Genomic DNA, 26,440 nt, shown 5'->3' with positions numbered 1-26,440 from the left:
TTCCGTAAAAATGCCACTGGTAATTTGATAGGAATTTCATTGAATCTGTAGATTGCTTTGGGTAGTATAGTCATTTTCACAATATTGATTCTTCCAATCCAAGAACATGGTATATCTCTCCATCTGTTTGTGTCATCTTTGATTTCTTTCATCAGTGTCTTATAGCTTTCTGCATACATGTCTTTTACCTCCTTAGGTAGGTTTATTCTTAGGTATTTTATTCTTTTTGTTGAAATGGTGAATGGGATTGTTTTCTTAATTTCTCTTTCTGATCTTTCGTTGTCAGTGTATAGGAATGCAAGAGATTTCTGTGCATTAATTTTGTATCCTGCAACTTTACCAAATTCATTGATTAGCTCTAGTAGTTTTCTGGTGGCATCTTTAGGATTCTCTATGTACAGTATCATGTCATCTGCAAATAGTGACAGTTTTACTTCTTCTTTTCCAATTTGTATCCCTTTTATTTCTTTTTCTTCTCTGAATGTTGTGGCTAGGACTTCCAAAACTATGTTGAATAACAGTGGCGAGAATGGACATCCTTGTCTTGTTCCTGATCTTAGAGGAAATGGTTTCAGTTTTTCACCATTGAGAACGATGTTGGCTGTGGGTTTGTCATATATGGCCTTTATTATGTTGAGGTAGGTTCCCTCTATGCCCACTCTCTGGAGAGTTTTTATCATAAATGGGTGTTGAATTTTGTCAAAAGCTTCTTCTGCATCTATTGAGATGATCATATGGTTTTTATTCTTCAATTTGTTAATATGGTGTATCACAGTGATTGATTTGCATATATTGAAGAATCCTTGCATCCCTGGGATAAATCCCACTTGGTCATGGTGTATGATCCTTTCAATGTGTTGTTGGATTCCGTTTGCTAGTAGTTTGTTGAGGATTTTTGCATCTATATTCATCCATGATATTGGTGTGTAATTTTCTTTTTTTGTAGTATCTTTGTCTGGTTTTGGTATCAGGCTGATGGTGGCCTCATAGAATGAGTTTGGGAGTGTTCCTTCCTCTGCAATTTTTTGGAAGAATTTGAGAAGGATGGGTGTTAGCTCTTCTCTAAATGTTTGATAGAATTCACCTGTGAAGCCATCTGGTCCTGGACTTATGTTTGTTGGAAGATTTTAAATCACAGTTTCAACTTCATTACTTGTGATTGGTCCCTTCATATTTTCTGTTTCTTCCTGGTTCAGTCTTCGAAGGTTATACCTTTCTAAGAATTGGTCCATTTCTTCCAGGTTGTCCATTTTATTGGCATAGAGTTGCTTGTAGTAGTCTCTTAGGATGCTTTGTGTGGTGTCCGTTGTAACTTCTCCTTTTTCATTTCTAATTTTATTGAGTCCTCTCCCTCTTTTTCTTGATGAGTCTGGCTAAAGGTTTATCAATTTTGTTTATCTTCTCAAAGAACCAGCTTTTAGTTTTATTGATCTTTGCTATCATTTCCTTCATTTCTTTTTCATTTCTTTTAGATCTGATCTTTATGATTTCTTTCCTTCTGCTAACTTTGGGGATTTTTTGTTCTTCCTTCTCTAATTGCTTTAGGTGTAAGGTTAGATTGTTTATGTGAGATTTTTCTTGTTTCTTGAGGTAGGCTTGTATAGCTATAAACTTCCCTCTTAGAACTGCTTTTGCTGCATCCCATAGGTTTTGGATCGTTGTGTTATCTTCGTAATTTGTCTCCAGGTATTTTTTGATTTCCTCTTTGATTTCTTCAATGATCTCTTGGTTATTTAGTAACGTATTGTTTATCCTCCATGTGTTTGTGTTTTTTACATTCTTTTCCCTGTAATTGATTTCTAATCTCATGGCGTTGTGGTCAGAAAAGATGCTTGATATGATTTCAATTTTCTTAAATTTACTTGACTTGTGACCCAAGATGTGATCTATCCTGGAGAATGTTCTGTGTGCATTTGAGAAGAAAGTATAATCTGCTGTTTTTGGATGGAATGTCTTATAAATAACAATTAAATCTATCTGTTTTATTGTGTCATTTAAAGCTTGTGTTTCCTTATTAATTTTCTGTTTGGATGATCTTTCCATTGGTGTAAGTGAGGTGTTAAAGTCCCCCACTATTATTGTGTTACTGTCGATTTCCTCTTTTATAGCTGCTAGCAGTTGCCTTATGTATTGAGGTGTTCCTACGTTGGGTACATATATATTTATAATTGTTATATCTTCTTCTTGGATTGATCCCTTGATCATTATGTAGTGTCCTTCCTTGTCTCTTGTAACATTCTTTATTTGAAAGTCTATTTTATCCAATATGAGTATTTCTACTCCAGCTTTCTTTTGATTTCCGTTTGCATGGAATATCTTTTTCCATCCCCTCACTTTCAGTCTGTATGTGTCCTTAGGTCTGAAGTAGGTCTCTTGTAGACAGCATATACATGGGTCTTGTTTTTGTATCCATTCAGCAAACCTGTGTGTTTTGGTTGGAGCATTTAATCCATTCATGTTTAAGGTGATTATTGATATGTATATTCCTATGACCATTTTTTTTAATTGATTTGGGTTTGTTTCTGAAGGTCCTTTTCTTCTCTTGTGTTTCCCACTTAGAGAAGTTCCTTTAGCATTTGTTGTAGAGCTGGTTTTGTGGTGCTGAATTCTCTTAGTTTTTGCTTGTCTGTAAAGCTTTTGATTTCTCCTTCGAATGTGAATGAGATTCTTGCCAGGTAGAGTAATCTTGGTTGTACGTTCTTCGCTTTCATCACTTTAACTATATCATGCCACTCCCTTCTGGCTTGTAGAGCTTCTGCTGAGAAATCAGCTGTTAACCTTATGGGAGTTCCCTTGTATGTTTTTTGTCATTTTTCCCTTGTTGCTTTCAATAATTTTTCTTTGCCCTTAATTTTTGTCAATTTGAATACTATGTGTCTCAGCGTGTTTCTCCTTGGGTTTATCCTGCCTGGGACTCTCTGTGCTTCCTAGACTTGGGTGGCTATTTCCTTTCCCATGTTAGGGAGGTTTTTGACTATAATCTCTTCAAATATTTTCTCAGGTCCTCTCTGTCTCTCTTCTCCTTCTGGGACCCCTATAATGCAAATGTTGTTGCATTTAATGTTGTCCCAGAGGTCTCTTAGGCTGTCTTCATTTCTTTTCATTCTTTTTTCTTTACTCTGTTTCGTGGCAGTGAATTCTCTTATCCTTTTTTCTGCCTCAGTTATTCTGCTATTGATTACTTCTCGTGTATTTTTCATTTCAGTTATTGTATTGTTCATCTCTGTTTGTTTGTTCTTTAATTCTTCTAGGTCTTTGTTAAACATTTCTTGCATCTTCTCGATCTTTGCCTCCATTCTTTTTCCGAGGTACTGGATCATCTTCACTATCATTATTCTGAATTCTTTTTCTGGAAGGTTGCCTATCTCCACTTCATTTAGGTGTTTTTCTGGGGTTTTATCTTGTTCATTCATCTGGTACAAAGTTCTCTGCCTTTTCATTTTGTGTATCTTTCTGTGAATGTGGTTTTCCTTCCACAGGCTGCAGAATTGCAGTTCTATTTGCTTCTGCTGTCTGTCCTCTGGTCTTTATTCAGTTTTATGATTGTTTAAAAATTGTCTACAGGGAGTTCCCTGGTGGTCCAGTGGTTAGGACTCCTCGCTTCCACTGCAGGGGGCATGGATTTGATCTTTTGTCGGGGAACTAAGATCCCACATGCCACTCAGCATGGCCAAAAAATAAATAAATAAAAATAAAGATAGGGGCTTCCCTGGTGGCGCAGTGGTTGAGAATCTGCCTGCTAATGCAGGGGACACGGGTTCGAGCCCTGGTCCGGGAAGATCCCACATGCTGCGGAGCAACTAGGCTCATGAGCCACAACTACTGAGCCTGCGCATCTGGAGCCTGTGCTCCGCAACAAGAGAGGCCGCGATAGTGAAGAGGCCCATGCACCGCGATGAAGAGTGGCCCCCACTTGCCACAGCTAGAGAAAGCCCTCGCACAGAAACGAAGACCCAACACAGCCAAAAATAAATATAAAAATAAATAAATAAAATTTAAAAAATATAAAAAAATTGTCTACAGACAATACAATTTCCTATTGCATGTTCCCAGGTGGTCTGCTCCCACTTCCCTGTTCTTGGCATGATAATGATGCACACATAGGACAAAACCCTGAGATAAAGTAACAAGAATGTTTGGGAATAGTGTTATGCAAGGAAGGCATGGGCTATGCCCTGAGGTTGATTTGTGACAAGTACAGAAATTGAGAGTCAAGTCTTAGATGGTTTTTAATAGCAATTTGATTTTGTTGATATCCAGTATCATTTTCTAGTAATTCATTTTCATTGTCTTTTACCAAACAATTGGTCTGTGACAGTGGGGAAATTAAAAAAAAAAATCATTCTTTACCACAGATACTTTGGGAAACACTAGTTTATAAGTCTCCTGTTGAATTACAGCAGGCACACTGAAGTGTCTTGATTAAACAAGATGGTGAATGAATCGATGATTCCAAAAACGTACCAAATGGCTGGGCTTGAGGAAGGAATGAACTAGAAGTTACCAAAGCTGATTATACTGGAACATAGCATGCTACGTTAGGACAATTTTAAACATCAGATTCTATTCTGGAACAAATTTAATATTGTTCTCCAGGTGTAAAGCTTGTTAGTGTGGAGAAGATCAAGATGTATTTAGATGGTTGCTTTCATTATTGACTTACCTGAAGGTAACAGACTGGAACCAGATAACTCCTTGGGAACAGTACTCACCTTGAATTCCTTCATGGGGCAGAATATGGGTAATTGGAAGGCCACCAGGAATAAAATTAGTACTATATGGATGGCTGTGTGCAGAAAAGAGTAGGAGGGACTTAGGGCTCAATCCCAGAGCAGTGATAACTGGGATGACTAAGGCAGTGTATAATGGAAGACATTTCTGAGTGAAGTAATTAGAAGATGAATGAAAGCGTCAATCTCTAAGTGACAGGGATTTCTTTCTACCCCAGTTTTAATTCTGATCCTTTGATTCTTCTGTTGTTTGAAATCTTAAAACAGTTTGGCATTTCCTTTTCAAAAATGCCACCAGTCATGATTCAAGTAGCAACTTAACTCCAAAATGCTAACTTTCTCTATGTTACAACACAGAGTAGAAAGAAAGAATATTTATCTTGCAGGGGATTTTTAAATCTGTGACTTTTATAATTTCTACTGTAGATACTATGAGGTATAATTATTAGTTATCTTCACTCCATTATTCATCCATTCATTTCATACTTTATGGTGTATTAGGAAATAATCCTTTGGCAAATGAATGGACTAGATGAATAGAAAATAGACTGGAATAAATTTAAGTCTGAGGAATGCAAGATGTTCTTGCCTATGGGAAAAAGGAGATTTATTTTCCTTTTTGAATCTAGTATGCTTGGAAAACAGTCTGAGAAATCCATTGTTCCATATATTCCAGCAGTCAATGGGTTAAAAAATGTAGGTACATCGGGGTCCAAATGCTTTATGCTTACAATGTCTCTTAGGAACACAGGCATAATGTTTTACTGGCTTTTTGAAAAAGAGAAATCAGAGATATTTCTTACACAATCATAGGCACTGTGGAAAACATTTTTGAACTGATAACCCATTATTCAGTGTTTTGCCTTAGTCAAATTGCTACTATGTCATAAAACAGATTGTTATATTGTCATAATAAAAGTTATATTAAGAAAAGACCTTTTTATTAGGTAGCTATCTCATGACCTTGTTCAATATCCACTTCCAGTATATAATCAATCTCCATGAAATTCTTTCCATGTTTAGCTTGAATTTTTTCAGTAATCATTGAATCCCTCTTTCTCTAGCTTCTTTCAAGAATTACTTTGGTAAAGCATGGCTGTAGGCAGCGTATGAGATCCACATTCAAAACTGCTTGATAGTTTTCTGACTGAACTTGAAACTTGGACTTTCTTACCCATCTATATGACACAGGAGGCCAAGCAGGACTCTCTTGATGGAAGCAAAGCAGAACCTGTGGGAAGAGACAGAAGGAAATAAAGATGCTGGAGGTGGCTGTGTCTCCTGGGAGTTTAGTCCCCATGGAAGGCTTTACATCTCCAAGGTTTCCTATCCATAATCCAATACTCCCCTGTGGCTAATAATTTCTGACTATTTATCATGTGTTATTTCCAGAGGGAACATTGCTCTAAACAATAAATACCATACTTTATTAAAAGAAAAACCCAGCAAAAATGGCAAGTGGGTGAATGTAGAACTTATTAATTACCCCTGGTGAGGTGAAGTGTGGGTGAGCTTAATAAAGCCTTTCAAAACTAAGTTTCAGATGGCTGATAGACCTCCACAGACTCTGTCAACATGCATGCACTGTATTATTTTCATTGATCATAACTTATGGAATTTTAAGAAAAAACTTTAAAAAGTATGCAGCATAATCTACTGAACATAAAACACAGGATCCTTTCTTCCCATTAACTAAGTTAGAGCTCTTTTATGTACATAACCTTAATAAAGTATTCTAATTTTGTGGCATTAAATGGTACAATAAGCTGTTATACAATTTTCCTTCTCCCCCACAAAGACACTGAATTCTAAGGTATAACAATATTGTTAATAATTGTCATCAGTTAACTGTTGTTTGAGGCTCTACAAAAACAATTTATGTGGGATTTCTCCCCATATACTTCAAAAAAAAATATATATATATATAGGTTCGAACATTAGTGTAGTAGAAAGGTTGATTTTTGGCTTTTGTGATCAGGGAGTCTGGAATTCCTAAATAATCTCACTCAGTTTTGATATGTAAAATCTTATTTAATCTTTATTTTGTTTTATTCCTCTTTTGTTACCTTTATTTTTGTTCTTGAAAATTCAACCTTTAATTGAGTCCCCCTATACACTTGGATTGAAAGCAATTTGTAAATATTGTATCTCACTAAAGATACAATATCTTATATTGTATCTCACTAAAGGATGATTACCATACTTATATTTCTTTTGATTAATTTAATTGCTGTCTGTCACTATTGTTATTTTGTAGTATTTATGTATAGAGATATTATTTTATTATACTGTTTATATTTATAGAAAATGGTACCATTTATATTAGGAAATTTTGAAAATTTTAATGAAATGCCTTTATAAATATAAAGTACAAAATAAATTTCACTTCTTTATGAAAATTCCAAACAGAAAGAAGTACCAATGAAAACTAAGTTTAATCTGGATAAATTTCCTATGTCATTTAAGAAAAAATAATGATTGGGCCAGTTCATGTATTTATCACACTTGAAGTCTAGCACTTTTTTCCATAATGAGAAAGAAACAGTAGTCATTTTTCTTGGCTAAACAATTTTGCATACAGCATTCCTTTTTTTTAAAACCAGACATGCTGGCTTCTCGGGCATGGCAAGCCTGTGGGTGGTCAGCTGATAGCTAGCTGTGTGTGTTCCCTGGTTTCAGTGGTACCTGAGCTCAGCAGTCCCCTCTCAGTGGAAATGTGGAAAAGTGAACACCTCTTAAAGCCATGGAGGGAACAATGTGCTCCTCTCCTGGGACAACCACCTCCCCACATCCAGTACACATGACAGAGGGTTGGGAGGTCCAGAGTCACCTGCTGCCCTGGTCCAGCCAGTCTCCTTCAGAAGGAGCCTTGCCAAAGGCAGGTCAAGAGTAGAGGCAGATCCTATGGCAAAAAGCAGCTTTGTTCCCATTCTCTGCTGGAGCTAGTTCCTTCTGCTGTGGCCACATGGGCTGGTGGTAGCAGAGGAGAAGGCTAAGACAAGAGAATATGAGGGAAGTGATGAAGGATCACATGTCCACTCTGTCCAGGAAATGTGTCACCAAGGTCTTACTCAAAAAACAGGGATGGGCTCTGCATTTCCTATGTTAAACTGCTGATGCAATATCAGAGACATAACTCTTGTGCTGCCCCAGAAGTGAGTGCCAGTGGATGGTACCTCCTTTACCTTAGAATCCAGCTTCCAGATTAATAAAAATTACCATGTCCTTGAACATCAATTTAGATGACTCAGTGTTTCCAAACTTGAAAGTTCTAGGTAGCTAAGAGACCTCCTTTTAGTGGGTGATTTTTTTTTTTTATTGTTTCTCTTCAATATATTGAAAACATACAAAGACAACATAACTTTAAGTTTAGGTTATTGGTGGAATTTATATATGTTGGGAAAATAAAAGGGCAGAGACTTAACTAGTTATGGTCATTTGAATACAAAGAGCCTGAGTATTGACCTTAAGGTATCTTTCTTACCTATTCATCTTAAGCTAATGTTTCAATTTATATTGGTCTGGTTCCTGAATTTTAGTAGTCACCGTTTACAGCTGTTCCATTGGTTGTCTCTCATTTGCTTTCCAGAAGGCATGTTTTCTTCAAAAGCACCTCATAAATCACTTTCTCCCATTCTCTGTTTGGGCAGGATATGTTCTTTTCTAATGATAGATGCTATGGTACCATTTGTTCTCAACCCAAATGATATAAAATTGGCTGTGAGCCACTGCTCAGATTTCTGTTTTTATATCTGCCCCTGCTTTTGTAAAAGATACCTCCTTTGAACATAGCTCAGATTTCTGTTCTCCTTAGCTAGATGCACACAACATCTTAAACTTAATTTTTTGTTGTTGTTGGAAGTATTTTTAGTTTGTCTAATTTTCATAATCCTTGCATTTCATCAGGGTGAACCAGAATTTCTGTAGAATCACTTTACCTAACAAAGAAGCAGCTAACAAATCTTTAAAATGTTATTTTACTTCGTATGAATAATAATTGTCTTGAATGTTGATTGTCATCATAGGTTGATGCTGCAAGAGGAAGCCCACCGATGCACTGGCAGATGGTTGCACTTTATAAAGATGAGCATGTCTTTAGTTTGGGGAGTTTGGGTTTTAATTCATGCAGGGAGTCACTAATGTGCCAATACCCATTCTGTAGACTTGGCCTGACTGCAAGAACTGCCCTTCCCTCCTGCCCAGGATCAGGATGGACTCTTCCCGTGGATGGTGGCTGCTGGGCCCATGTTACCTGTCTCCCTCTCCTTTCCCTCCTCTCTCTCCATCCCAGTTGCTGCTTCCTGAAGGCCCAGACCAATTGTGTCTTAAGGTCCAGGCTGACCAGACTGGAGCTCACAGAGCATTTAAATAGATGGGCAAAACACTCTTCTCAACTTGCCGGAACCCCAGGGGTCTGACCCCAGATCTTGTGCCCTCTGCTAGAGGGAGAAGGAAAGCCTGAGACTGTGACTTGAGTTTTGAGATGAAACTTGCAATAGATGTTCACAGACCAACAACATAACCAATGATGCTTCTGATGTCTAGGACTATTAGCACATTATTGCTATTTACCTGCATAATTCCTATGAGAACTGGAGAGATCCGACAAAGGAAAACACAGAAAACCGTGCTCTGTTTTCATGTAAGACTTCCATCATGAAGAAGAGATTTTCTAATTTCACTGAGGATTACCGAAAGCTGTCTATGTATTACAGATCGAGTTGCTCCTAAGCTCAGTTTATATTTCCCAGCCTATTTCCTATGTCTAAATGGTATTTTCCCTTCAGAGAGGAAAATTATAACCCAATTATAAGATTTTCCCCAGTAGTTGTAAGGTGTTTCCTTCAGTTTCTGTCAACTGTATTTCAAGATGGAGAGAGCTACTAGTAATTTGCCAGCCTGTCTGAAAGATGTAAGAGTAGCAGACAGATCACTCAGATAACACATAACATTATTTCAAAAGCTATATAATGGCTGCAAATGGTTCTACACCTACTCCCTTCGAAAATATGAACAAGAACTTCTATGAGACAGAAATGTCATTCAAAGGAAGTCAAGACAAAGTAATACACTTTGGATATATACTACATTCATGACAGAGAATATTAACTTCTGGTAATACTCTAAAAAATTCTGGATTAGGACGGACGAATCTTTTACTAAAGAGATAATCTGATCTTTGGGAGATGTGCTTTTGAGTAGAATATTGCTTGATTGCATTATATTTTGTAGAGAAGGATATTTTACATTTTGAAAGATTCATGCCATTAGACCTTACTGTTATAAAAGAAAAAGTAACAGGCTTTATAGCTTTACTAAGTAAGTGAATGAAAATCTTATTATGCTCCCAAGTATGATATACTTTAAATCACACACTAGGCCACCCCAAGCAGAACAAACAAGTTACAGATCTATTATTTTAATTTCAGCTTCATACCACACTGGGCATCATTTCCTACAAGCATGGTGCTAATACATGTGATGTATTAATCAGTGACACCCTGATGTGTCAGGCAGCCAGCTACACCCAGCAGGTTCCCACAGCCTAGCAGATGGCCCACTATTCAAACACATCCTAACACCTGTTCTTTAGGGAACTTCTCACCCAGGCCTCCTCCCTAAACTCAAAGAAATTTTTTGCAACACTTGTGGAAGTCATTCCATTATCTTTTATTACACAAAAAGACAGTTTCTATTTCAGAACTCTGCTGGGGTTGCGGAGGCGGAGATGGAAGAGAATGTTTTTGAGCCCCCAGTAGAGAGACAGAGAGAGTGTGTTGTGGCCTGCAAGCAGGTGAGACCATGGGGTGGGCCCCACAGCTGCCCTCTGTTCACTGCACCATCTGCTCTGCAGCTGGGACAATACCAGGTGCTGGTTAGACAATTAACTTGCCCCTGCAAAAGGCCACCTTTAACCTAAAAAGCAACTACTAAATTGCCCCAGATGGTGGGTTAATGCCAATCCATGGCCTATTTAAGATGATCTGGGCAGCAAAATCTTGAGAGAAAGTGTTTAATCGATTAAAAAAACAAAAAACAAAAAACTTTTAAGGGACTAGGTCATTAAAGGAAAGGTCTTACCTTAGAATTTCATTTTTTTATCTACAATTATTTGAAGATACAAGTGTACATATTTAGATAAAGTAGCCCCAGTGGCATAGATAAAAGAGCCAGTTACAGAACCCTGAACTATTTTGATCATGAAGAGCGCTAGGAAGATCACTGAGGATTGTGGCAAAAGTCAGTCATAAAAATCCCTTGGAGGAAAAAAATATCCCTTGGATAGTTCTCTAAATTTTGGAATCTGTAACTGCCTCTGTTTACTAAAAGTATAATTAAAGGTAGTTATTCCATAGCAAATCTATTTTTACATACTCAACTGCAACTCAAAATGCAGGTGTTACTGGTAGTTTGAATTAGGGCAAAATGGTAACCTATAATTTAAAATAGAATGCAGCCAAGACATGGTAAAACTATATCTCAAAGTTCTTCATTAAAAGGCAAATTAATGAAAACTGAATTAGGCCATGGGGCAGAAGGATACTTAATTGTAAAATGAACCAAAGCAGGTCATTAAACTGACAAACAGGATGAATAGCTGATTCTCAAAACCAGAGCCAATTTGACAACAATCGCTACATAGGAAAGCTCTTGACTAGGCATATAAAATAGAGGAGGAAGGGCAAAGATGAAGTTTCCAGAACTGGGGACAAATGAAAACCTTAGTAAGTCATTAGCTCTGCATACTTCTTCACAGAATAGTCTACTGCTGTTTACAGCTGCTTGAGGTCATTTAATCAAATATACTCTCTAGAACATTTTCTAGAACCCTTCTAGTTAATCTTGGCAGTGGTCTGGGGAGGGCAGCAGTGTTGAAAAGCAGCAGTTCCCAGCTATAGCTTTGACTTTCTAGAACCAAAAGGGTCATAAGAGAGTCAGAGTGAGCAGAAAGAAGACTGCAAATGTGTGTCCTGCAGGGCTTCTACAACACTCTCCCTCCTTGTCCTCAGGTGGGTCTACAGAGCAGGGATTATTTGAGGGCTGCTACAGGGTAGGCTCATTGCTTGGTTCTGGAGATCCATTGTTAAGTCAGATATACACTGTCTGTGATCTGGTGCAGGTGGAGCTTAAAGTCAAGTCAATAGAGGTGAAACGGAAAGGAAAGGGACCTAGAATGGTTTCCAGTTACTGTCATATCTCCCCATACCCCCTGCTTTGGGTTTGGGGGTGGGGGAAGGGAAAGAGGGAAGAGGAAAAGAAGAGACCTTTCAAGGAGAAAGGTTGGAAAGAACAGAGATGCGAAAAATGAAATAAACACACCTCAGAAATACTAATGGCTAACGCATTTTGAGAACTTACATTGCCACCATGGCCAATTTCAAGCTACCAATCTGATGTCACTGAACGTGGGACTTGGGCAGAAATTCACAGTAGTTCACCATTATATGCTATTTGCATCATATAGATTCAACAGATGTAAATAATCTCAGAACCATAGATAATAGTAAAATGTAGTCAAATAATTAGGAAGTGATGAGTTTTGATTATTTATTACCTGGTTTAATATAACTTATTCATTAAATTATATAATTTAATTTTTAATAGGGGCTATATTTAACAATGATGTACAAAATTCCTGAAAATTTAACAGTTGACTTTTGCAAACAGATACAAGCCCTCAAACCATTGCTTATGAAGCAAGTACTCTTATTATCCCCATTTTATGTTAATAGGAAAATGAGGAAGAGAGAAGTTTAGTAATTTGACCAAGTTTCCATAATTTGTGAATGCCTGAGCTGAGGCAACAAACTGAGGTTCCAAAGCTTTTCTGCTTCTCTGCTGGGGAAGTGTAGACAAAACAGCCCCCAGTGACCCCAAAGTCATCTCTATCTAAATGCTAATTACTGGCTGTGGGAAAAACTATTTTGTGGGTCTCTAGTGGGGAGAGTAGCTTTAGGAAGGGATAGATGACTCTAGCCTGGATGGTTGAAGGCTGGTGAGAGGGAATCCCCACCAAGCTAAAAAGGACTGCTGCTTCCTCCCTCTGCCCCCAGAAGGAGGCTGCATCTGAACTCAAGCTAATATGCAGAGTCTTGTTGAATGTTCTTTGAGGACAATATCAGAACTTTTCTTCTTAAATTAACGTAAACATGAGATGTCATTTCTGGCTAAGATGAATGAATTTATAGAATTATAACAGCCATTTGGGCTAAATCCATATTCTCTCCAGAATCCTCGCAGAGATTTCTGAGAGGGTCGTAACTCTCAGTGAGAAAGACACAATTATTTAGGGGTGAGGGAGGAAATGTTACCATTCAAGCAAAGAGTTTGTTATAAGAATTAAGTAAATATTGCTGGTCATAACCATTACTAACACTAAACTGACAGCAGCAAATTACTTTCGCTCATGACTTTTGGTGATTCCCATTTTATGCATATATTTTGAAATAATAATTATTATTCCAAAATTTAGAACAGAAAATATATATCCTATAGAATACTAGATACTTTAGAATAGAGTATTAATGTAAAGCTTGATATTATGTATAAGATTTTCTTTCCATTATAACTGTACATTTTAATGATCTGTAGTTGATAAAAGCAATTTATATCATTAAACTGCTTTTTTGCTATGGCATTTTGTGATGAACTAATTAATAACTTAGACTCATAAAGTGGGTATCTCAGTGAATTAATTTATATTCATAACCTATGATCCTAGACTGCATATTTATGAATCTCAAGAAAGTAAAAAAAATCCATATTCATTTTTGACATAAATGTAAATCACTTCAAACATTATTTGAAGTGAATAAATGTATAAAAACATTCATTACTTGGAGGCTAATTCATCTGCATTATGAATTTATGAAGATTGTGCCTCTTGTGGTCTCCATGGTAACAAAAATAAAACAAGTTAACGGGAAGAGGTTTCTCTTAATCTCTATAAAAGGGGTTAAGGCCCTTTTACGACATATTCAAATTTAAACCATCAAATCAAATTTACATTCAGTCAGCTTCAAAGATTAAAAAGGTGATCAATACACTTGAATGTAACTTTCAATAACCAAACAACCCAATTACCAAATTCAGTGCTGGGCACAAGTGTCCTTCATAGCATAAGGATAAAAACAACATCGTAATCTAGTTCAGATATCACTAAACTATTCACTAATACATTTGCTTAATGAGCCTATAGTCTCATTAATTTTCTTATTCAGGTTTTCAGTTTTCATTCTACTAATGAATATTGGCCACATTGATTGATTATGAGTTCTCTGGCTGACAGAGGTGGAGGCCAGGTCATGCTAAAGGCAATGGAAAGTGAATTCAAAGGAGAGCTGGAAAGATGGCAGTAGAGCTCTCATTGTGGCATCTGGGAAGTGCCCTCAGAGGACACAGGTAAATCTGAGCCCCCACTTCAGCTACTGCGTGTTCATTTTTCCTCTTTCATGCCCATCCATAACCACTGTCTGCTTTCAAGCCTTCCAGAGCCATGTAACATTTGAGACCTCTCAGTAACAGAATTCACTAGCTCGGCAAGGACTACTACATGTTCAACAAAACCTTTTCCTTTACCTCCTGGTCACACGGCTAAATCACAGTTCCCTGACTCCCCTGCACATGAGTGAGTTATGATCAACGAAACAAGGGCAAACCACGTTGACCATTTCCAGGCCTGTCATGCAAACTTTCTATGTGATCCTCTGTATCTTCTCAGTCCCTATTTGCCAGTTGGATGCAGGGGATCCAACAGAGAAGTCTGAGATCCTAGCAAATTAGAGTCATATGGGGGAAGGAGACCCTGAATGACCACAGTGAAAGCTGTCCTCCAGCCCAGAACACCCTCATTAGACTTGACAGTAGAGCAAAAATAAACTTTTATTGTGTTAAGCCACTGACATTTTGAGATTTGACTGTCACAGCAGCTAGCCTTATTTACTCTAGTACAATGGGGAAGGGGAAGCAGTTTTATACAATATGAAATTGTTTCTCCTTGATGCCTTTGTCAAGGCTGCCCCCTTTTTGTTAAAACTACACTACCATTTTCAGTGGAGTGATGACCCTTGATGCTTAGATACCAAAAAGTAGCTATTTTTAGTAGGAAAACAAAAAGTGTTACAAAGGCTCAGAGAAGGGGAGAAAGGTACAAATATATAAAACATCTGACTTTTAGTGGTTTTATTGCATAACAATACATATACAAATCATGCAAAACATAAAAATACAGGCAGTAATCTCTTCCTAAACAATGAACAGATAAACAGAATATTACCCAACAGCTAGAAGAAATAAGTAGGCTAAACTAATATTATACAGGATAATTACATTCTAAATGTACAGCATTTTAAATTGTAAAGTTAGTTAGATGAGAGATCTCTTTTGACAAGAAGTCTCTCTAAATTGTTATAGGTAAATATAACTTCTTTACAAAACAATAGAAAAAAAGGAGCTAGTAAACCATTTATGAAAAAAATCAATTAATCATTAAAGTGACACTTAATAGCTTTAAATTGCTAATCCCTAACATACTTCTGTTTATTTCTTTAGCCTAAGGAAAAAGTAATATTAAAAACTGCTTGTCAGTAAAATTTACAATCAGTGTGATAGCAACTTTTACTCCCAAATTTTTAAGAAATTGGATTCCTGAAAGTTTTACTTATTTTGTTTTTAGAAAAGTTTTAAATTATATACATGCACAACTTATTGGCACATTAAAAATGTACAGCCATACAAAAACAGACACAGTGATCAGTGGAACAGAACAGAGAGCCCAGAAATAAAGCCACACACCTATGGACAATTAATCTTCAACAAAGGAAGCAAGAATATACAATGGGGAAAAGACAGTCTCTTCAGCAAGTGGTGTTGGGAAAGCTGGATGGCCATATGTTAATCAATGAAGTTAGAACACACCCTCAAACCATACACAAAAATAAACTCAAAATGACTTAAAGACTTAACTATAAGACAAGGCACCATAAAACTCCTAGAAGAGAACACAGGCAAAATATTCTCTGACATAAATCGTACCAGTGTCTTCTAAGGTCAGTCTCCCAAGGCAATAGAAACAAAAGCAAAAATAAACAAATGGGACCTAATCCAAACTTATAAGCTTTTGCACAGCAAAGGAAACCATAAACAAAATGAAAAGACAACCTACAGACTGGGAGAAAATATTTGCAAACAATGCAACTGACAAGGGCTTTATTTCCATAATATACAAACAGCTAATAAAACTCAACAACAACAAAGCAAACAAACCAATCAGAAAAAGGGCAGAAGACCTAAACAGACATTTCTCCTAAGAAGACATACAGATGGCCAAGAGGCACATGAAAAAATGCTCAACATCGCTAATTATTAGAGAAATGCAAATCAAAATTACAATGAGGTACCACCTCACACCAGTCAGAATGGCCATCATTAAAAAGTCTACAGATAGCAAATGCTGGAGAGGGTGTGTAGAAAGGGGACCCTCCTACACTGTTGGTGGGAATGTAAATTGGTGCAGCCACTATGGAAAACGGTATGGAGATTCCTCAAAAAGATAAGAATAGAGGGACTTTGCTGGTGGTACAGTGTTTAAGACTCTGAACTCCCAATGCAGGTGGCCCGGGTTCGATCCCTGGTCAGGGAACTAGATCCCACATACCACAACTAAGAGCCCACATGCCACAACTAAAGGAGCCCGCACGTGGGCAACAAAGATCCCTCCCCTGCAACTAAGACCCAGCAGAGCCAAATAAATAAATAAATAAATAAATATTTAAAAAAACCCAAAACTAAAAATAGAGTTAGCCATATGATCCAGCAATTCCACTCCTGCGTATATACCCAGACAAAACTATAATTTGAAAAGATACATGCACCCCTATGTTCATAGCAGCACTATTTATAATAGCCAAGACATGGAAACAAGCTAAATGTCCATCGACAGATGAATGGATAAAGAAGATGTGGTACATATATACAATGGAATATTACTCAGCCATAAAAAAGAATGAAATAATGCCATTTGCAGCACCATGGATGGACTTAGAGACTATCATACAAAGCGAAGTAAGTCAGAAAGAGAAAGACAAATACCATATCATATCATTTATATGTGGAATCTAAAATATGATACAAATGAACTGATCTAAGAAATAGAAACAGACTCACAGACATAGAGAACAGACTTGTGGTTGCCAAGGAGGGGAGGGTAGAGGAGGGAAGGATTGGGAGTTTGGGATTAGCAGAGGCAAATTATTATGTATAGGATCGATAAACAACAAGGTCCTACTGTACAGCACAGGGAACTATATTCAATATCCTGTGACAGGGCTTCCCTGGTGGTGCAGTGGTTAAGAATCCGCCTGCCAATGCAGGGGACATGGGTTCAAGCCCTGGTCCGGGAAGATCCCACATGCATGGAGCAGCTAAGCCTGTGTGCCACAACTACTGAGCCTGTGCTCTAGAGTCCGCAAGCCACAACTACTGAAGCCCACGTGCCTAGAGCCCGTGCTCCTCAACAAGAGAAGCCACTGCAATGAGAAGCCTGCCCACCGCAACGAAGAGTAGCCCCTGCTCGCCATAACTAGAGAAAGCCCACGCGTAGCAAGAAAGACCCAACTCAGCCAAAAATAAATAAATAAATAAATAAATTTATATATGAAAAAAAAATATCCTGTGACAAACCATAATGGAAAAGAATATGAAAAACAATATATATATGTATAACTGAGTCCCTATGCTGTACAGCAGAAATTAACACAACATTGTAAATCAACCATACTTCAATAATATTTTTAAAAATTTAAAAAGCAAAAAGAAAACTAAAAAAAAAACCTGCTGGAAAAAAAAATGTACAGCCATATTAGACATTTAAGTTTGACCAAAATAAAGATTGAATATTTAAAAGGAAACCAATAAAGGAGTATTTTAAAAAAATTTTGCCTACTATCATTTGATCTTCAAAACAAAAATAAAAACACTACAATCTAGTTTAAATAATAATACAAATAAGCATCACATTTAACATCCAACAAACTATCAACATCTAATGAACTACCCATCGCCATTCTAATCTGTGCACTTCTCTCCTCTATTTCAAAGGATAAGCTGATGTTTTTGAAAGCACCTTCTCAACTATAAAGCATAATATGAAGGTAGTGTAAGATATCATTCAATCTAGATGATTTGAGGACAATGTCATAACAAGTAAAGACATATGAGATTTAAGCTTCCTTCTATTAGCCTACACTCCCACCTTCACATCCAGGAACATGAACATTTGGAGACACTCTCTTATTCAATTAACATCTATGCACGTATAGGTTATCACCTCACTCCCTCCACCCCTCTGCCTTTTTTTTTTCCCCAAAGTAAAAAAATAGAAAGGAAACACAAGTATAAAGACACTAAGGAAAACTTTATCAATTAGAAGAAGGACCAGCCCTATGAATCATGTAGCCCTGAGATATTTCTAAATGATCACTGCCCCATTTCAGATTTATAAAACAGTCACACACTGCCACAAAGCTTAACATTAACCAGTATTGTCTCCATAATCTCTCACTTTTCCCATTATACCTTTAAGACTGTTATTCAGTGTTTTTAGGAAATAAAGAAAAATGCTTCTTTGCTATGATGGATGTCTTGTTACTTTGAGGCTTTAGAACATGGTCTCATTTTCTGAAGATGAGCACATTGGATTGCAAAAACTAATTTTTTAATGATGTTTGATTTCACTTTACTATCTACATGTGTATATTGACACCATTATAATATTATTCTTGCCAATTACACTGTTGAAAGGAACTTAAAATTTTTTGACTAGAGAAAGATCTTCAAAATACTGGGGAAAATTTGGCTTTCATTCATAAATTGCCTTTTTTTGACATATAGGCACAATGGAAAGAAGATTTTGAGGGAATGGATTAAACATGATGATTAGGAATTGGGTTCAAATGGTCACTAAATGGGGAAAGAGATAAGAGGTTGGGCCCACACACCTGTTAAGGCCTTAATAAACTCTTTATCTGATAAGGCCTTTAAGGACTAAGCTCACAGATATTAACATGACTTCTAAAACATGATATCATACAGTGGTTAATCCTTCCAAAAAAATTAAATGTTCTCCCAGTTCTGAGAGTCGGTGGAGTGAAGCTGTTAATCCCCCAGGCTCTAAGATCTGACAGACCTGGTTTGAATCTGGCTTCTGCTGCTTATCAATGTCCTGGGCATATTGTTTCTTCTCTTTTCAAGACTGATTTCTCATCTGCAAAAAGGTGATTAACAGTGTTTGCTTCCTCTGGATGCTGTGAAAATTAAACAGCATAATATCTGGACACCTCTTCATCTGGTGCCTCATACACAGTTATCGTACAATAAATACTGTGGTCTTGATATTGTTGATATTGTTACTACAACATAGGTAATAGGCCAAAATTGCTAACTGCAGGGCCATGGGATACTAGTGCAACACGTTAACCTATGAAGTGGTGCTTTTTTTTTTTTTTAATAAATTTATTTATTTTTATTTATTTATTATTTTTGGCTGTGTTGGGTCTGTGTTGCTGTGCACGGGCTTTCTCTAGTTGTGGCGAGCAGGCGCTACTCTGCTGCGGTGCGCAGGTGTTGCGGTGCGCGGGCTTCTCATTGCGGTGGCTTCTCTTGTTGTGGAGCACAGGCTCTAGGCGCACGGGCTCAGTAGTTGTGGCTCGTGGGCTCTAGAGCGCAGGCTCAGTAGTTGTGGTGCATGGGCTTAGTTGCTCTGCAGCACATGGGATCTTCCCCGACCAGGGCTCTAACCCGTGTCCCCTGCATTGGCAGGCGGATTCTTAACCACTGCGCCACCAGGGAAGCCCTGAAGTGATGCTTTTTATGTTTTCCAAAACCTGTTTCCAGCTGAAAATATTTTCATGTTTTCTCGCTGTAATCTAAAGACACGTCCTCTGCCACCTAGTGGCTCCTTATGACCAGTCAAGGAAAACATAAAAAGACACCCTCAAATCTCCCCACAAAAGCCACCATATTTATTTTAGCAAAGGAATCATGCTGTAGATTTTCTAAAGAAGTAACACATGGTAGCAAAAAACTGCTTAAATTTAACATTATTTTTTCTTCATAATATTATATTAATCAAATTGTATTTCAATATTTAATTGCTAACAGCATCTCTGCAGAGTGACTGGGAGGGAGCCTTTATGGCTTTTAGGCCACAAGTAAGTTCCCTGGTGTCTTCACGGTAGAGGTGGTACATAAACATAAGGATTTCATCTTCTATGCTTTTAAAATACAAATATCACAAGTGCTGATTTTTTTTTAAAGTGTGGAGTGCTCAGGTGCCTTCTATTTCTATTTCTTAAACTGGGGGTAAGAACGTGTTTATTTTTATTATTCTTTAAACTAAATGTATCTGTTTTACACAAGAATGAAAGTTCACTGGCAAAAGAAGCAAGAAGGGTCATCTAGACAGAGGGGACCTTGGAAGCAAAGGCAGGGTATGTGTGACGGCAGGCTCTGTAACCTGTAAGTAGCTCCATGTGTTTGGGCTGTAAGGTTCACGGTGAAAGTAGTGTGTAGAAAGGCAGGTGAGGCCAGATTCCCAAAGGCCTGGAATGGGATGTATCTGGACTTTCACCTGTGGGATATTAGAAGCCATCACAGATGTTTACAATGGAAATTAGATGATTGATAAGGACAAAAGTTACCACTGAATAATTATCTCCTGTGTACCAGACCCCTTTCGTTCTAAATATTATTTCAACCCTTACAGTAACCCTTGAAACTTTTCCCCCCTCATTTTACTTAGTGGAAAACTGAGGCTTGTGGAAGTCAAATAACTTACTTGAGGTCACACAACCGATAAGTGAGGGAGTTTGAATTGAAAGATGATCTATCTCTAAAGCATGAGTCCATGCCAGTAAACCAGAATATGCCATGCTTCCTGATATGGTCACATTTGTTTTAGGACAATAGTGTTCTCTTAGTTTGATTCACTTTTTGAGAATTAGGGAACATAATTTGAAGTTGGGGGTTATCTCTTTAAATGTGTTTGTCCACCACTGTGCACAGGAAGTGTTCAAATGCTAGCTGAATGACTCAGCGCCAGTCTCTGACTCCAGAAAGGGTGAGTGGAAGGCATCAAAATGAAGCATTCTTAGACGTTACTATATTTTCATCCAGTTGCTCAAAAATGCACAAGGATGCACTATTTGGACAATGCTCCTAGGTTTTCTGGGCCACTCTGTATCAATAAATAACGTGTATTCAGTACACATTACATATATTAACTCACATGAGCCTCACAATAGCCCAAGACTGAGGCACAGAGAGATTGTATAACTTGCCTAAGGTCTCAGATCACTAATTGGTAGAGGGAGGATTCAAGGCCAGGAATCTGACTTTAGAACCCTGACTCTTAAGCACCTTGCTATACAGTCCGCACTGGACTAGACTCAGCCAAGACTTGTTCTACTCAATAGGATTCAGCAGGATAGTCATCTCCTAGGATGACAGCGGAGATGGGCGGCCTGTGGGCAGCACAAAGGAAGCAGAGACTTCCACTGCCCGCCACTGTCCTCCAGGGCCTCCAGCCAAGGGGTAAGTGAGGCTCAAATTCATCTTGTATTCTGTAGACAGTGCCCTGTGCCCCAGCCGCTATCTCTGCCAAGTCAAGGCCCCTGCAGGAGGAAAGGTTTCCTTTTCCTAATTTATGTGAAGGCACCAGACTGGCAAGCAGGCCAGCATGGGGATCTGATTTGCTAGGGACAGTGGGTGTAGACAGAGGGATAGTGAGCGTGTAGAAGAAATGACTAACCTTCCAGGAGAATTCCAAAAGTTGAAAAGTCATAAGACATGATCCTCTGCTTCAGTGTTTGGCCTGGAAAGATCCAGGGTACTGCTCAACCATTAAAGACTCTTTTAAGAGTCAAGTCTTAAATGAACTTAAAATGACCAGTTTATAATACATTGATCTGTCCTGAGGAAAGCCTGCTCATTTGGTGGGAAAAGACCAATTTTCAGGCAGGGCCATCTGAAAAAAAAAGCTGTTTATAGGAGACAAATCCTCCCCCTGCACTTTCCAGTTTCATTACTTGTCAGAGCATTTCAATTATAGCTACACAATTACAGCTTTGCTTTAAAGTATTATTACCTACTCTCTATAAACGACAAAAGAATTTGAGAACTGTAAAGCACCATATACATGTGAGATATTAGGGTGGTTGGGGAAGATGGGAAGGATGTAGATGACGATGAGGCTGAAGTCAGCTAAGATTTACTGAACTCCTCATGATGCTGTGGGTCAAGCAATGTGCTGAGTAATTTGCATGCATTCTTTAATTTTCAAACAAATATTTATGAAACGTGTACTATAAGCCAGGCATACTTCTAAGCACTAAGGATAAGGTGGTGAATGAGATATGGTCTTCATGGAACTCACATACTAATGAAGGAGAGCCACAAAAATCAAAATAGGCAAACAAATATATAATAAAATGTCAAGTAGTGATAAGAGCTATAAACAGAAAAACAAAGAGGGATAAAGGGATGAAAGGAATGGCCAGGGAAGGTCTCTGAGGAGGTAACATTCAGGCAGAGACCTAAATGAAGTCGGCAAATGATCCATGAAAATATACAGGGAAAGGATGTTCCAGGTAGAGGGAACAGCAAGTGTAAAGGCTCTGAGGTAGGAGAGAACTTAGTATGGTTGAACAGAAAAGAGGCCAGGGGATAGAGTGGAGTGAGGAAGGGAGACGGTGAGAAGAAACCATATCAGAGCTAGGTTAGGTAGTGGTGCTGGTTGTGGAGGTGGTTGTAGTAGTAGTAGTAGTAGTGATAGTGGTAGCAGTAGTAGTAGTGTCTAAGTCAGTTAGTAGCTAGGTCTGGATCTGGTAGACCAGTTGAATTCTAAGTCTGATGGGAAGCCACTGGAGGATTTTAAGTTACGAAATGACATGATCTGACAGAAAGGATTATTCTGTGTCCATTAACTCACTTAATGCTTACAGCAAACCTGTGAGATGGATCTACCATTTCCATACAACAGATGAGGAAACAGAGGATTAGAAAGAGTAAGTAGGTAGTGCAATTAAAACTGGAATGCTTGTCTATCCAACACCAGAACCAGGTTCTTAGCCACCAGACCTAAGCCATCGTGACCATTAAAATGGATCTATTAGGTATGGTAGCCAGACTCCACAATGGCCCCCAGTGATCCTTGTCTGTGTGTATCACACTCTTGTATGATCCTCTACCACAATGAATAGGTCTGACCTTTGAGACCAGTAGGATATTGCAGAAGTGACTGATGGCGAGTGGCCTCTGAGGCTAGGTCATAAAAGGCATCACTGCTTCTGGCTTGCTTTCTTGGAGTCATGAAGACCTCAAGCAGTCTATGGAGAGACCTACGTGGAAAGGTGCTGGAATATCCCACCAGTCAGCACCAACTTGCCAGCACATGACAGCCACTTGAGAAGTGGACCCTCCAGTACCGGTTAAACCTTCAGATGACGGCACCATGATCAACATCTTATCAATAACCTCATGAAAGACTCTGAGCCAGAATCACCAGGAATTTAGCCACTTCTGAATTCCTGATACACAGAAACTGTGAGAGATCATGTGTATTGCTTTTAAGTTACTAAACTTGAAGTAATTTGAGGAAGCAATAGATAACTAATACATTAGGCTTTTGTAAAAACAGATACTCCTATGCTATTGGGTCCAAATATTATTTAGAATGGAAATATTAAAAAACAAAAGCAGGGACTTCCCTGGTGGTGCAGTGGTTAAGAATCCGCCTGACAATGCAGGGGACACGGGTTCGAGTCCTGGTCCGGGAAGATCCCACATGCCGCAGAGCAACTAAGCCCGTGTGCCACAACTACTAAGCATGTGCTCTAGAGCCCGCAAGCCACAACTACTGAAGCCTGTGTGCCTAGAGCCCGTGCTCCGCAACAAGAGAAGCCACTGCAATGAGAAGCCCACACACTGCAACGAAGAGTAGCCCCCGCTCACCGCAACTAGAGAAAGTCCACGCGCAGCAATGAAGACCCAACGCAGCCAAAAATGAATAAATAAATAAATTAAAACAAACAAACAAAAAAACAAAAGCATATTGACTTGCTGCCTTTAATTTTTTAAAAATGACAGTCCTTGTCTATTCAGGCTGCTGTAACAAAACACCACAGACTTAGTGGTTTAAATAATAGACATTTATTTCTCACAGTTCCAGAGGTTGGGAAGTCTAAGATCAAGGTGCCAGCAGTTTGGGTTCTTGGTGAGGGTCCTCCTCCTGGTTTGCAGATAGCTGCCTTCTTGCTGTTACCCTCAAATGGCAGAGAAAACAAGCTCTGGTCTCTCTTCCTCTTCCTATAAGGGTACTAATTCCATCAAGGGGGTTCCATCCCCATGACCTCATTTAAACCAAATTATTTCACAAAGGCCCCACCTCTTAATACCATTGCATGGGACAGGGAGGGGGTAGTGGTGCTTAGTGCTTTAACACATGAACTTTGGGGAGACACACTCAGTCCATAACAACAATTAAGGGGTCATTTTCCATAATTATTGAATTTCAGAGACATTTACATGTCTAAGTATGGTATATCAGTGTACATATATAAAATTTGATACTTAACCTACTATAATTAATATAATAGGTAAAAATAAGTTAAGATGCAATGTTGCTCTATATTAACTGCCAACTCTCATGGGCAGGGAAACTGTGAGACCCATGGTGTGCTCAGATAACCATCTGTCCTGGTTCAGTTCAAGCATTTCTTGTTGTCCTGACTCTGCATCATTTATGACCTCTTCTATGCCTTGAGCCATCTGTATGGGAAGAGCTGCTACTTGTGTCAGAGATTTTAATGCTAAGTGAACACACTTCTCTTTCTCCTCCTAAAATTGGCCAGACTTCCGAATTTAACTCTGGTGTCTATAGCTTTAGCTTTCCTGTGCCTTTTGGACAACTGCAATAACATACATTAAGCTAACCTTGAGCTACAAATACTCTGCAACTTGGCAAGTAATTATGTCAGTGATTAGTAACCCTTCAGATGGCCAAATCTTCATTTATTAACTCTAATTTAGGGTTTCACATGATAGTATCCCTTTGAAAAGCTACAATTTTCTCTAGCTGGGTTTAAATATTTTATGCATGAACATTATAAAATATTTAATAAGCGTCTTTAAAGTTAAATTTTAAAGCCAACCTCATACATTTAGAATGATCCTTACTTTTGCCTTGCTGTATCCAAATGGGAGCGGAGAATAATTAATCTTCCTAATCTTGGCTTAAAGAGCTGTGAGACCATTTGAGGATGTTATCTTACTGTTAGTGTAGTTCTCGGAGAGTTTAGCTAAGTTACGCTATAATATTGCTGCCTCGGCATACGTTTTGTGTGACCCAGCAGCCTGCAGGGGCATTGAACTAACTCTAGCCCCTCCTGTGAGTGTATGCCCTAGATAACAGCCCCGAGGGTCACAAGTAAATGTAGGTTACTGATATGACTCCCCCAGTGGCCCTTGTGATAAACTGTCCCCCTCATCCTCTCAGGGGCTTTGCTCTGTGCACCCCTTAGATAAGACCCCTGAGAAGCTTACTAAAACCCTGCTCTTTTTGGTTTGAATTGCCCAGGAACCCCAAAGCACTCCACCCACTGACCCTAAGAAAGGCATGTGCCCCAAGTCCTGCTTCTCTCTGCCTGCACCCTGCCTCACCCTCCTTGCGTGGGCCCTCAAGGCATGCTGTATACTTCCTTCAGGACTTGTGAGTAATAAACTTCTCTATTCAATTTCCCTGGTGGTCTTTTGTGGTCTTTTGTCGGAAGGCAGCTATCCATCTGACACCCCAGGGCTCTAATAACACGTGTTAATTTAACAAAATCATAGGAAGTGGCTCTACTAATATTTGACAAAATAGACTGTAAAACAAAGAATGTTGCTAGATATAAAGAGGGAAGTTTTATAAGAGTCAATCCATCAGAAATATACAACAATTATTAAGATATATAAAACAGAGCCCCAAAATACATGAAATACAAACTATCAGAATTGAAGGGACAATAGTTGGACACTTCTATACCCCACTATCAATAATAGAACACTTAGGCAGAAGGTCAGCAAGGAATTAAAAGACTTGAACAACATTATACACCACCTAGACCTAATAGACATCTATAGAGCACTCTGCCCAACAACAGAAAAATGCAAATTCTTCTCAAGGGTTGGAACATTCTCTGGAATAGACCATATGCTAGGCCATAAACCAAGTGTCAATAAATTAGAAAGAACTGAAATCACAGAAAGTATGCTCTTTGATCACAATAGAGTGAAATTAGAAATTAATAACAAAGAAATTTGGGAAATTCACAAATATATGGAAATAAACAACTCACTTCTAAATAACAGACAAAGAGGATATCAAAAGAGAAATTAGTAAATACTTTGACATGAATGAAATGAGGGCCACAACATAACAAACATGACAAAAGTTATGGGATGCAGCTGAAGAAGTGTTTAGAGGAAACTCAGCGGTTCAAAACCTACATTAAGAAAAGAAGAACATTGCAAATCAATAACCTAGTCTTCTACTTTAAAATACTTTAGGGGGAGAGGGAAAGCACACTAAATCCAAATCATGCAAAAAGAAAAAAATAATGAAAGAGAGAATAAAAAAACAATAGAGAAAACCAACAAAACTAAAAGTCTGTTCT

At 38.3% G+C, this 26,440-nt stretch overlaps 1 long non-coding RNA gene across 1 annotated transcript in view; it reads right to left on the bottom strand.

Moving 5' to 3' along the window:
• LOC309654450 overlaps positions 1-26,440 on the bottom strand; it is a 98,732-nt gene that overhangs the window by 62,518 nt on the left and 9,774 nt on the right. Inside the window, exon 3 of the long non-coding RNA XR_014260257.1 lies at positions 5,905-5,961. This is a non-coding gene — a long non-coding RNA (uncharacterized lncRNA). The remainder of the gene's footprint in view (positions 1-5,904; positions 5,962-26,440) is intronic.

The sequence above is a fragment of the Balaenoptera physalus genome, assembly GCF_965194825.1.
Source record: "Balaenoptera physalus genome assembly, chromosome: 2".
Lineage (NCBI taxonomy): Eukaryota > Metazoa > Chordata > Mammalia > Artiodactyla > Balaenopteridae > Balaenoptera > Balaenoptera physalus.
Note: the sequence above shows the minus strand (reverse complement) of the source record. Positions and strands in the feature narration are given on the sequence as shown.